The sequence below is a fragment of the Procambarus clarkii genome, chromosome 88 (assembly GCF_040958095.1).
Source record: "Procambarus clarkii isolate CNS0578487 chromosome 88, FALCON_Pclarkii_2.0, whole genome shotgun sequence".
In the NCBI taxonomy this organism is placed as follows: Eukaryota; Metazoa; Arthropoda; class Malacostraca; order Decapoda; family Cambaridae; genus Procambarus; species Procambarus clarkii.
This window is the reverse complement of record NC_091237.1, coordinates 15,496,815-15,509,345: the sequence shown is the minus strand read 5'-3', so window position 1 is coordinate 15,509,345 and position 12,531 is coordinate 15,496,815.

Genomic DNA, 12,531 nt, shown 5'->3' with positions numbered 1-12,531 from the left:
GTTACCATGAGATGATTTCGGGGCACAGCGTCCCCGTGGCCCGGTCACCGCCCAGGCCTCCTCGTTGCTGAACTAGTCAACCAGGCTGTTGGACGCGGCTGTTCGCAGCCTGACGTATGAGTCACAGCCTGGTTGATCAGGTGTTTTTTGGAGGTGATTGTCAAATTCTCTCTCTTGAACATTGTGAGGGGTCAGCCAGTTATGCCCCTTATGTGTAATGGAAGTGTGTTGAACAGTCTTGGGCCTCTGATGTTGATAGAGTTCTCTCTCAGAGTACCTGTTGCACCTCTGCTTTTCAACGGGGTATTCTGCACATCCAGCCATGCCTTCTAATCTCATGAGGTGTTATTTCTGTTTGCAGGTTTGGGACCAGTCCTTTGACAATTTTCTACGTGTAAATTATTATGTATCTCTCACCTGCACTCAAGAGAAATACAGATTTAGGCATTTTAGTCAGTCCCAATAGTTAAGATAATTTACTGAGTGGATTCTAGCAGTAAAGGGTCTCTGCACGCTCTCCAGGTCAGCAATTTCTCCTGCTTTGAATGGGACTGTCATTGTGCAACAGTATTTCACTCTAGAGAGCACTAGTGTCTTGAAAAGTATCATCATCGGTATAGCATCTCTAATGTGAAAGGTTCATGTTATCCAACCTGTCATTTTTCTTGCAGATGTGATGGCTACTTTATTGTTTTCTTTACAGGTAAGGTCTTCCAACATGAGTAAACTCAAATCTTTTACAGTGCCTTTCCTTCTGTGTTATGATTTGACTGCATTTTGTAAGTGGTTTTCGTTTTTATATTTTCATTTTTTCCATAGTGAATGAGCTGGAACTTATCATTGTTAAACACCATATTATTTTCTGTAGCCCATGAAAAGACCTGATTTACATTTGTCTGGAGGTTTGCTGTGTCCTCTATGTTGTCTACTGTCATAAAAATCCTAGTGTCACTGAAAAGGATGATAAAGTACTATAGATTGTGTCTTTGTCTATGTCCGATATGAGAATGAGAAAAATTACTGGAGCAAGCACAATACCCAGAAGAACTGAGCTCTTACAGTTGATGGACCGAATTTTATTTTGTTGACTTACACATTGAGTTCTGTTAGTCAGGAAATTGTAGATCCATCTGCCCATTTTTCTGATAATTCCTTTTAAACACATTTTGTGTGCAGTAACACCGTCGTCACATTTGTTGAAGGCTTTTGTGAAATCTGTGTAAATTACATCAGCATTTTGTTTGTCTTTCATGGCATCTAATGTCATGTCATAGTGGTCCAGCAACTGTGATAGGCAAGAGTGCCCTGTTCTGAAACCATGTTGTCAAGGGTTATGGAGATGCTGTGATTCCAGGTATTTTGTGATCTTCCTTCTTAGCACTCTTTCAAAGATTTTTTATGATGTGTGATATTAGTGCTATCGGTCGGTAATTTTTTGCCTCTGCCTTATTTCCTCCTTTATGAAGTGGTGCTATCTGCTATTTTTAGTATGTCAGGGATAACGGCAGTATCTAGGCTTTGTCTCCAAAGAACAGTCAACACTCTTTGGGTGAATTCGGTTTCCTGTTACAGGGCTCGTGTGTCTCAGGTTGTCCACAATGTTATCAAGTCCAGTCAGCCTGTGGTCTACCCTCATGCCCATGACGTTCAGGAGTATGCTCCTCTCGCTGAGGTTTTTGGCAACATGTCTTGGGTTAACATTTGGGCGTGGGGATTTTGGAGGTCGAACAGGGTCCTGGGCATCAGATATCTAGTGAACGTTTTGGTTCCTTCCCGACCGTGGGTGGCTTTGGGGCGGCTGTCTGTCTGTTCTTCGTCTTGAGACCTACAGTGCTGCCACCTCCCGGGTAAGTCCCTCCTTTTATTTATCTTTGGGTAGTTAGCTTTAGGGAGCCAATGGGGCTCCCCACAAAAAACCAACGTTGAATGTAATGAAATGCCATTTTCTGGGTGAGCCCCGGAGGGTCCCTGATACCCTCCCTCCCTCCCTCTGGTTGGCAGTTTTTTATTGTTCAAGAACTGGAGTGATTGGCTGTTGGTTTCCCCCTCCCCCGCTTTTGGGGAGTGGGGGGAGAGGTAGCACTAACAAGCGAAAGTGCTAGTCGCATGAATGGTTGCTTGCTTGGTTTCTATCTAGGAGAGTTATTTTGATCTTTTGGGATATAGATTGCACAGGTTAACCAAACAGTGGTCTGTTTTGATTCGCCTACCTTTCTGGGTCCTTCCCCGGTCGATGCAATTATGACATACTTTAGATGTAAAGTGCTCACCAGAGCATTGTTCTCTGCACCTCTCTGAGAGGACCAGATTCTGGCTCGTGTTTCCCGGCAGGCATAAGAACTCCTGTGATTGATTACCTCAAACTTAATATAGCACATATCAGTTCAGATAGCTTAAGGGAGCCTCCGGGGCTCACCCAGAAAATGGTGTTATTACATTCAACGCTGGTTCTATTGAATCTGGCTTTAAAGTTGTAGATGGCAGTGGCTTCCATAACTTCTAATTTCAGTGCATTCCACTTGTTAACCCTCCCTTATTGGGTAAGAGACACCGGGGATTTGAACAAGTAGAAAGAGGTAATTCGGAATGTCTGTCTTTGTGATGAGGGGTTATGAAGTCACAGAGACCTCTTAAATGTAAATGTCCAGTGACCTATAGAGTTGCTGTTAACTATAAATTGATTATTTATCCCTTAGACAGTTCCAATTCGTTAACTGCAATTAGCTCCTGTGCTCAAATCACCAAATGTACATCATGATGTTGGACTTTTATTTAGCTGAGCCCTTTAAGGGGTGATAAATGTAATAAATTTATTAAATAACTGGATGTGGGAGATAAAAGTCTTCTTAACATGCAGTCGTCTTTGTGCTGCACATTACTTGTTTCGTAAAATTCCTTTTAAGAAACTTTCTCTCTTTTGTAATTTCTCTATTTACACCTTGAATTTAACATCCACTTCGCACCTCCTCCTACCTTCTTTCCCTTTCCCAATGAAAAATGAAGATTTTTGCCAGACTAGCCACTCATGCAGGCAGACTCTAAATGCATTCTGTAAGCTATGCCATCCTTTGCAGCTGGTCAGCCAGTTTGCTGCATATACAGTATTCTTTTCTGTACATGACTTTGAATAGGCTGAAATCTCAGGCTTCTGTTCTCCCAGTTTGGCCAAGAAAGCAAATTACTTAAGTATCTAAATACAAACTTGGTAGTCAGTGCCGTGATAACATTGTAATCATCCCATTGAGCCGTGTTCTAAACACCCACCCACACCCACACACACACATGGGGTGAGAGGTCCAATGGTTTATCATGTAAGGAATAAAATGTATGAGAGAGAGAGGAAGACTTTGCAGAGCTGATGTCAAGCATCCAATACAGTAAAATGTGTGCAATTACCTACACTTGGGTAATTACACACATTTTACTGTATTGGATGCTTGACATCAGCACTGCCAAGTCTTCCTCTCTCTCTCTCTCATACATTTTATTACTTACATTATAAACCATTGGATCTCTCACCCCATGAACATGTCTCCTCTCCAGTTCAAGTTGCAGCTTTGTAAGCGTCTGGGTTTGTAATCACAACTTAACAATGTTTATATTTTCTGGTGCAAGGCTATATTTATGGGTAAGTATTGTGTACAATATCAATGCCTAATTGGAAAATGGGGTATCTCATGGGATTTGTAAGCGAATTTATGACGAACTACTGAAGTGTTTATTGATTTCCGTTGACTTTAGTGGTGTTTCAGCATAGATGATTGTCTGAACTAGCCAGTTTTCTCTTTTGAGTGACATATGGACTTGATGTTGATGTATATTACAGTATAGTAATTGTACTGTTATACATTTATACACTACAGTATGGTCATTGTATTGCTTTATTTTACAGTATGACCATAGTATTGCTTTACATTACAATATGACCATTATATTGCTTTACTTTATAGTATGGCAATAGTATTGCTTTATATTACAGTATGGCCATTGTACTGCTTTATATTACAGTATGGCCATTGTACTGCTTTATATTACAGTATGGCCATTGTACTGCTTTATATTACAGTATGGCCATTGTACTGCTTTATATTACAGTATAGCCATTGTACTGCTTTATATTACAGTATGGCTATCTACAATACTGAAGTACAGCTAGAGCATTTTCTTATATTACAGTATGGACCAAGCATTGTTTTACCCCTTCAGTATAACCAGGGGCTTTGCTTCGTACAATAGTATGGGCAGAGGTATTATTGCCTTATATTACCTTATGACCACAGCATTGCCTTGTATTACAATATTACCGGGGCATTACATTTGACTATGTTATGAGGAAAACATTACTTTATGTATGGTGAAAGCATTGCCTCAAATTATAGTATAGCCAGAGCGTTGATCCTTCAGTGCTACTGACGGGGCATTGTTTCAGGTCAGGCATTTGGTCAGGTTGTTGCCCACTGTTGGTACTACATTATGCCCTGTACTGGTACATTATGCCCTGTACTGGTACATTATGCCCTGTACTGGTACTACATTATGCCCTGTACTGGTACTACATTATGCCCTGTACTGGTACTACATTATGCCCTGTACTGGTACTACATTATGCCCTGTACTAGTACTACATTATGCCCTGTACTGGTACTACATTATGCCCTGTACTGGTACATTATGCCCTGTACTGGTACTACATTATGCCCTGTACTGGTACTACATTATGCCCTGTACTGGTACTACATTATGCCCTGTACTAGTACTACATTATGCCCTGTACTGGTACTACATTATGCCCTGTACTAGTACTACATTATGCCCTGTACTAGTACTACATTATGCCCTGTACTAGTACTACATTATGCCATGTACTGGTACTACATTATGCCCTGTACTGGTACTACATTATGCCCTGTACTGGTACTACATTATGCCCTGTACTGGTACTACATTATGCCCTGTACTGGTACTACATTATGCCCTGTACTGGTACTACATTATGCCCTGTACTGGTACTACATTATGCCCTGTACTGGTACTACATTATGCCCTGTACTGGTACTACATTATGCCCTGTACTGGTACTACATTATGCCCTGTACTGGTACATTATGCCCTGTACTGGTGCTACATTATGCCCTGTACTGGTACTATATTATACCTAGGGTATTGCCTTATATTGGTAGTACATTATACCTAGGGTATTGCCCGGACTGGTAGTATATTATACGTAGGGTATCATCCCGTACTGGTAGTATAGTATACCGAGGGTATCATCCCGTACTGGTAGTATAGTATACCGAGGGTATCATCCCGTACTGGTAGTATAGTATACCGAGGGTATCATCCCGTACTGGTAGTATAGTATACCGAGGGTATCATCCCGTACTGGTAGTATATTATGCCTAGGGTATCATCCCGTACTGGTAGTATATTATACCGAGGGTATCATCCCGTACTGGTAGTATATTATGCCTAGGGTATCATCCCGTACTGGTAGTATATTATACCGAGGGTATCATCCCGTACTGGTAGTATATTATACCGAGGGTATCATCCCGTACTGGTAGTATATTATGCCTAGGGTATCATCCCGTACTGGTAGTATATTATACCGAGGGTATCATCCCGTACTGGTAGTATATTATGCCTAGGGTATCATCCCGTACTGGTAGTATATTATACCGAGGGTATCATCCCGTACTGGTAGTATATTATGCCTAGGGTATTGAATTGTACTATATTGTACTGCCCAAAGCATTTCCCCGACACTGCTTTATGGCCCTTTATGGTCTTATACTTGTACTTCGGTAATACCAGGGTTTTACTTTACACTACCATGTACACATAGTGGCTGCTACTCAGCCAAAATGGTTTTCCAAACAAAATTAAGTGCAGCTGTTTTGAAACTATACCATCTTAACTCTGCTAATAAAATATCGTTGAAATAGAGATGCTCGGTGTGATCTGCTTTCTCAGTGAACAAGTAGAATAATGTCCGTATTTATGGTTTGTGCCTACTGTATGCCCAGTTACGATCACAAATTTTGAACACGCTAGCTACATTGTGAAATAAAATACAGTGCTGTGTAAATATTATTTTTTTCAAGACCTCTCTTCATCTTATGTATTTCCTGTTTGTTCCCGTTTGATTTTATAGCCAATATAAATGCATATGATGAGTATCCACACATTCTCGATATAATATTTCTGGAGGGGCTGAAAGGTGATTCCTTTTAGCCCCTTTCAGCTATTTCAGTGCATCCAGCTGCACTGAAATAGCAAAACATACATGAGATACATCAACCCTATCTAGCCTACAATAACCTACCAGAGATCTGAGTTAGAACCAGATTCCCCTTCACAGATGTGCAAGGGGAAGGGGGTTCGTAAGAATACCTTCACCAAACAAACAATACAAAAGGAAGTAAAGCAAAATAGACAACTGCAACGTTCACAGACGAAGAAAAGAAATGAAGCAGCAAATAACTCCTCAAGGGGTCCGAGTAGTACAGTCGGGTTCGTTCTCGACTCATAATCGAGAATCTCGGGTTCGAATCCTGTGCGGGACAGAAATGGTTGGACACATTTCCTATCAGCTAATGTCCTGTTCACCTAGCAGTAAGTAGGTACTCAGGAGTTAGTCAGCTTGCTGTGGGGAATAAGGATTAGTGACATGGGGAGCCGGCAGCTCCAGGTGGTGCTGCCACCTGGCTGTGGCCAACTGTAACCTGGGGGTTTGACCTAACTGCTGAGGGGGATCATTTGCAGTCAGTTGCTGCTTTATTTCTTTTGTCTCTGTAAACCTTGCTGTTGTCTGTTTTGCATCACTTGCATTCTGTCTGTTTCTTCAGTGAGGATGATCTTGAGATTCCCATTCTCCCTATGACTGTGAGGGGGGGGGGGGGGCAGGTTCTGGTTCTGATCTCCGGTAGACTTTTAAGAACTCCTAGTGCTGATGTGTATCATGTGTGGCGAAGATCTCGGTGTGGTTAGCTACAGGGAGCCACCTAAAGTGCTCTCAGAAAATGGCATTTCATTACATTCTAGTCTTTCATTAAGAGACCTTTTCAGTTTCCACTTTTTCCTGTTTATTTCATCTTCATTTGGATTTTCCTGTCCTTTTATAATTTAATTTTAACTTTCATAGTTTTTTACTTTTTTTCATTTGTGTATACTTGTTCATCATTTATTCTCCATGCTGATGCATCCCAACCCCATGAAAGTTGGAAAGTAGGTAATGATAATAGATGTATGTATGTATGTATACTTGCTCAGTAAATAAACCCGAACAAATATTAAGAAACTCTTTAATTCTTATATTTTTGTGCATATTTATGTTGTAATTTAACAGCTTAATCTGTGATATTTAAGCAAACATTAAAAGCTTTTGTAATTTTTATTTAAAAAGAGAAGTATTTTTTTATAATCATCCATCAAAGGTGTTGGGAGGGTTTACAGTAAACTTGCTACAGAAAGCAGTACAGTACTTTCCCAAATTCCTATTATATATATACCCCAGGTTTGAAATATCATCATGAACATCATTGTAAACATACAGCCACTCAATTTCTTTTGCAGCACATCCTCATTCAAATGTACTGTATTGTGGAATGTTAAAATGCTGTAAAAGATGATGTTTTCTGATCAGACACCCTGGTTACACATTTGAGCCAGCAGCCTATATGGGTTTACACAGCGACATTTTTACACAATGGCTTGTTTACACAATGGCCTGTTTACACAATGGCTTGTTTACACAGTGGCTTGTTTATCCACCATGACTAAATAAGCCACCGTGACTAATAACTTTTAAAATTGTCTGGTCACCTATTTGGGGAAGACAGTCATGAATCAATCTCAAGCTTCCGTGGAGAGACCAACTCGCTGTTATGCAAATGACATAAATTGTTGCTCTTCTAACTGCAGATTGGGAAACTAACTGCTTCCCTGTTTTCCCCTGTTACCTAGCAGTAAAATAGGTACATGGGTGTTAGTCAGCTGTCACGGGCTGCTTCCTGGGGGTGGAGGCCTGGTCGAGGACCGGGCCGCGGGGACACTAAAAGCCCCGAAATCATCTCAAGATAACCTCAAGATAGATAACCTGACTGCCAAAACAGGGCCAACATTGACTCAACCTTGATGGTTGCTTGGCAGGTTACACTTCCTGCCTCTGGCTCTGCTCTGGCCATTAAGATAAGTTTTTAAATATTTTTCTTCGAGACTGTCTTGTGCCTCTGGTTTATTATGCTTTAGTGGTCACTACATGTGACTGTTTGTTTACTTGTTTGTCACTGTCTAGTACTTTTCACTAGTAGTTTGGTTTCTTTTTCTTCTTCTTTGGCACTGTTTTGTTGATGGCCATTGACGATCATAGATATATCCGCTGAAAATGAGTGAAGCTGCTTTCAGAGTGTAACTCCTCATGAGTTGCTCCACAGCCTAGGGAGCTGTGGAGCTTCAGTATCTTCAGTGTAGATCTTGGCAGTGGGTACTGAGTTACACACATACTACTTAATGATATGATATACAAGTTTAGTGAGTGATTCTGTAGTAGTGCTGCCTCATTGCATTTTTTTTTTATTTAAGTCAAAAATAAGTCTGTTTTATATTTAACTTTTGATTTGCCTGCAGATTACCTCACTCTTTTTTTTCCATCTGTTCAATGATCTGATCTGTTTTCCATCTGTTCAACGATCTGATCTGTTTTCCATCTGTTCAACGACTTGTCGTGTTTGATGAAGAAGTCATTAGACCCCAGCAGGCAGAAAGTGTGAGTGTATCTTGAGGTTATCTTGAGATGATTTCAGGGCTTTTAGTGTCCCCGCGGCCCGGTCCTCGACCAGGCCTCCACCCCCAGGAAGCAGCCCGTGACAGCTGACTAACTCCCAGGTACCTATTTACTGCTAGGTAACTACCTAGGTAACTATTTACTGCTAGGTGTACCCCATATAGAATGCAGGCTCATGGGATTAACCAAGGAACCAGATTGGAAAGGTGCTTTTTATTTCTCTTGGCACCCCATTTTGGCAATGAGAGTTATTTAAACATACATTGCTGAATTAAACCTGGGGATGATTTATATGCTTTGTATATAACACAGGAGAGTTTTCTTGTATAGAATATTTATTTATAATTACCTTTCGATACACATTATGCCACTATATATAAATTTAAGGCTGCTTTAACATGGTTTCATGAATTTCTGGGAGAGAATACTGAGAATGTTTCTATTCTAGTTCTTAAAAATGATATCTTGAACGTATTAATGACAATGAATAGTATAAATAAAAACTGTAATATAAATATTGGATGTATTTCAACAGGGTCCCTTAAGTGCATTGATCCTGATGATGAATGTAATTGACAGGATTGCCATCATTGAGTATTTGGTGTTCATAATGAAATAAAGGCTGAGCATGCATCATATATGCCCTCACTTGCCTGTGTATACCTGTGTTGCTACAAGGAACTGATGGCTATTTCATGACCCAAAACTACATGAATTGTCACAGTTCAAAGTGGATTAAACTTTCAGTCTTAGATTTCTATAAGACTGCACAGGACAGGATAATGTACTGCCTTAACATTGTGTTAACTTTTGTGAAAGATTTTCTGGTGATCATTGCCAATGCAGTGGGAGAAGCTCATTCTTATCTTGATATATGATAAATGGGTGTCATGGGACACCCCATAATTATACTAGTGATCTTATTTATGCACAAACCTTAATCCTTAATGTGTGTCATTTCTCCTACATCTGTTGAACCCCAGTGTGAGAGGAGACTGTAACTTCAATTGAAATATGTTTCATTTTCATTGTATAGTTTAAACATTTAAATTTTTTGTACAACATTGTTTTTTCTATAAAATGTATTTTTGTCATTTATAATAACTGTTCATCTTACCAGTATTCCTTATATTTTTTTTTATTGATATGTACTGAATGATGCCTAAGTAGGAATGCTGTATTCATTAACATGAAGTTTTTTTTTTTATTGAATTGATTAATGATTTGTAGATATGTATATATGACTACAGTCAGCTAAAGTACTGCCAGCATATGTAGTGTTTTATTTACACTTGTTGGTTAAGACATGTACTCAAACCTCACCCAAGTGCATAACTCTAGGTTTAGGCTTTGGTGTCCTGTTGTAAATGACTTTATGGATAGCAGTTGTGATTTGAATAAGTAAATCCCTGTCAGTCTAGTCTCGATGGAACTTCAGAGTAAACAATTTGGCAAATGAACAAATAAGTTCTCTGTAGTTTTAGTATGTGATAAGAAATGTTAAATATAGTAGTGCAGGTGCAGAAGTTTGGTTACATGAATTTTTCACTTTGTTCTCTTCTCCAAATCCATAAAAAAAAAGTGAGAGAATGAATAGGTTAGTCAACTTACCACAACCTTCTATTGGCATCTCTTAAGTCATATTTTAGTATATAAGCTAATGTATGATGCAGACACAGTGTGTTTGTAAGTATTGTACTGTTTAACATGGTTGTTTACATTTTGTATGTAAGATTTAACGTTTATAAACATTTTCATCTCGTTCAGTATTTGTAAGCTTTGAAATACTATACAGTTTTGTAGAATTTCCATTGTACAGTAACTTCAGTACAAGTATTTACTCAGCTGTGCCACTTACTTGCTCCCTAAGGCAAAGATCCTCCTGGCTCATGGTAGGTCACAAATCTGCATTAACACCGTAGAACTATTTTCAAACTTTTTATGGTAACTTACTGTAAGATGGAGTAACTCCATCTGTATGGAGTTATTCCAATAACTCCATACAGATGCTATGTTACAGGAGGATATGTGATCCAGCCTGGTTTGGCTGTCTGAAAGCACATTAAAAAAGAATTAAAGCCCTTCCAAGAAAGAAATTGACAACCCAGTGACCCCCATCCCCACAGCTGTGCAAACCACTGGTGTCCCCATGCAGCTACTCCACCTGACCACCACCAGATGGTAGCACCTATCAAATACAGTCTCCTGAATTTAGCCACATCACAATGTAGTTGACTGGCATATGTGTTGTTGAGCAAATGAGTCTGGAATTCAGTAAAGTTACTTCGTGTATTACTTAGTTACCAGAGTTATTTTCTCTGTTCTGGCTCTGTCTGTGCCTAATGTTTTCATTACCTCAGTGAAAACACTGTGCCAGTGTTTTCTCCAGTTTTCTACTTAATTTGTAGTTCCCAAGGGGTTTTCTTGTTGAATATAGGCATTTGTGTTGTTGTCCAGCATACATTGTACAGAAACACTACCTGTGAGTGCGGGGTTGCTTTTATGTTTACCTTTTGTCATGTCTTAGCAAAAGTAACTAGGCTCAGTCACTGGTGCTACAAGGACACTTCCAAGTTCTCTATGGTTCTGCACTGAAGTAGGCAGTGGTCATATTGATTCGGCACCTTTGTTATCATTCTGTCAACATTACAAGGTTGTTCGGAGGATTCTCCAATGGTAAATTGCACTCCATTATCATTTTCTTGTGTTCTTTATTACTTGGCTACTTAAAAACAGGTAGCTCTTACCCAATAGTACCTCTTCGTAGAGCTTTATCCAAAGAGGTGGCTCCAGCTCAATTTCCACTTTGGCCAAGCCTGTCTTTTATTCTTTATAATTGGTGGATCCTTTTTTTCTCAAATCTGACCTTTCAATGCTAAGCAGACGCCCACCTTGTGTTCCTTTTAGATTATAGATTTACTTTTCACTGATCGATTTGTGATCTCACCATAATTTACCTATTACATGCATCCTTGTATTTTCTTTCTTGTGGCCCATGCTATAGGCCAACCTGTCAGTGAATGCCATGCTCTCCTCTGATTTCAACCAGTTTGGTCAAGAATGAGATGAGTGCTTTTTGAACAGACCTTATTTTAGTAAGAGCTTTGTCCAACCTCATGTTCACCATAGTATTTGGATTTCAGATTTGCAATATTTCCTCTTGGCCTCTAAGTATTCGCTTTTGGAGTACTGTACCTCTTTGTGAAAAACCAGATTCTGGTCCCTTGTATTACATTATAAGATTTTCCAACTACTACACATAGTGGTAAATTTGAGTCAACCACAGGTGTATCCTTGTGATCATGGCCTGTGGAGATTTGCCACCCTCTAGGCCTTTTTTTCAGTTACATCTTATTTGGACATTACTGATTGAGTTTTAGAACACACATGATGGCATCCCAGTGCATCTTCAAGACCCACCTTCTTTACTGTCATTGTATCATCTCATGGTGGCTGTCTTCACGATGTCCATGTGTGCTGCTCGAGGGATTTGGGTGGTAGGATGTGAGGCGTTGGTATTGCTAGATGATGTTGCACATGGTTCTGCAGAGTAGGTGAGTTTTTATCCTATTATTAGTTTTGTGTATGTTGGTTTATTCCTTTCTGACAGATTTGCCTTAGGGGGGCAGCTGAGTGGCATAGCTCAGAATTTGGGCAATGAGTAAAATAGAAAGCAGCATTTTAAGCTAGGCAAGTCACTTGGTTGTCTCTGTCCCCTCCTCTCTTGGGCTCGGGTTGTTTGCTTG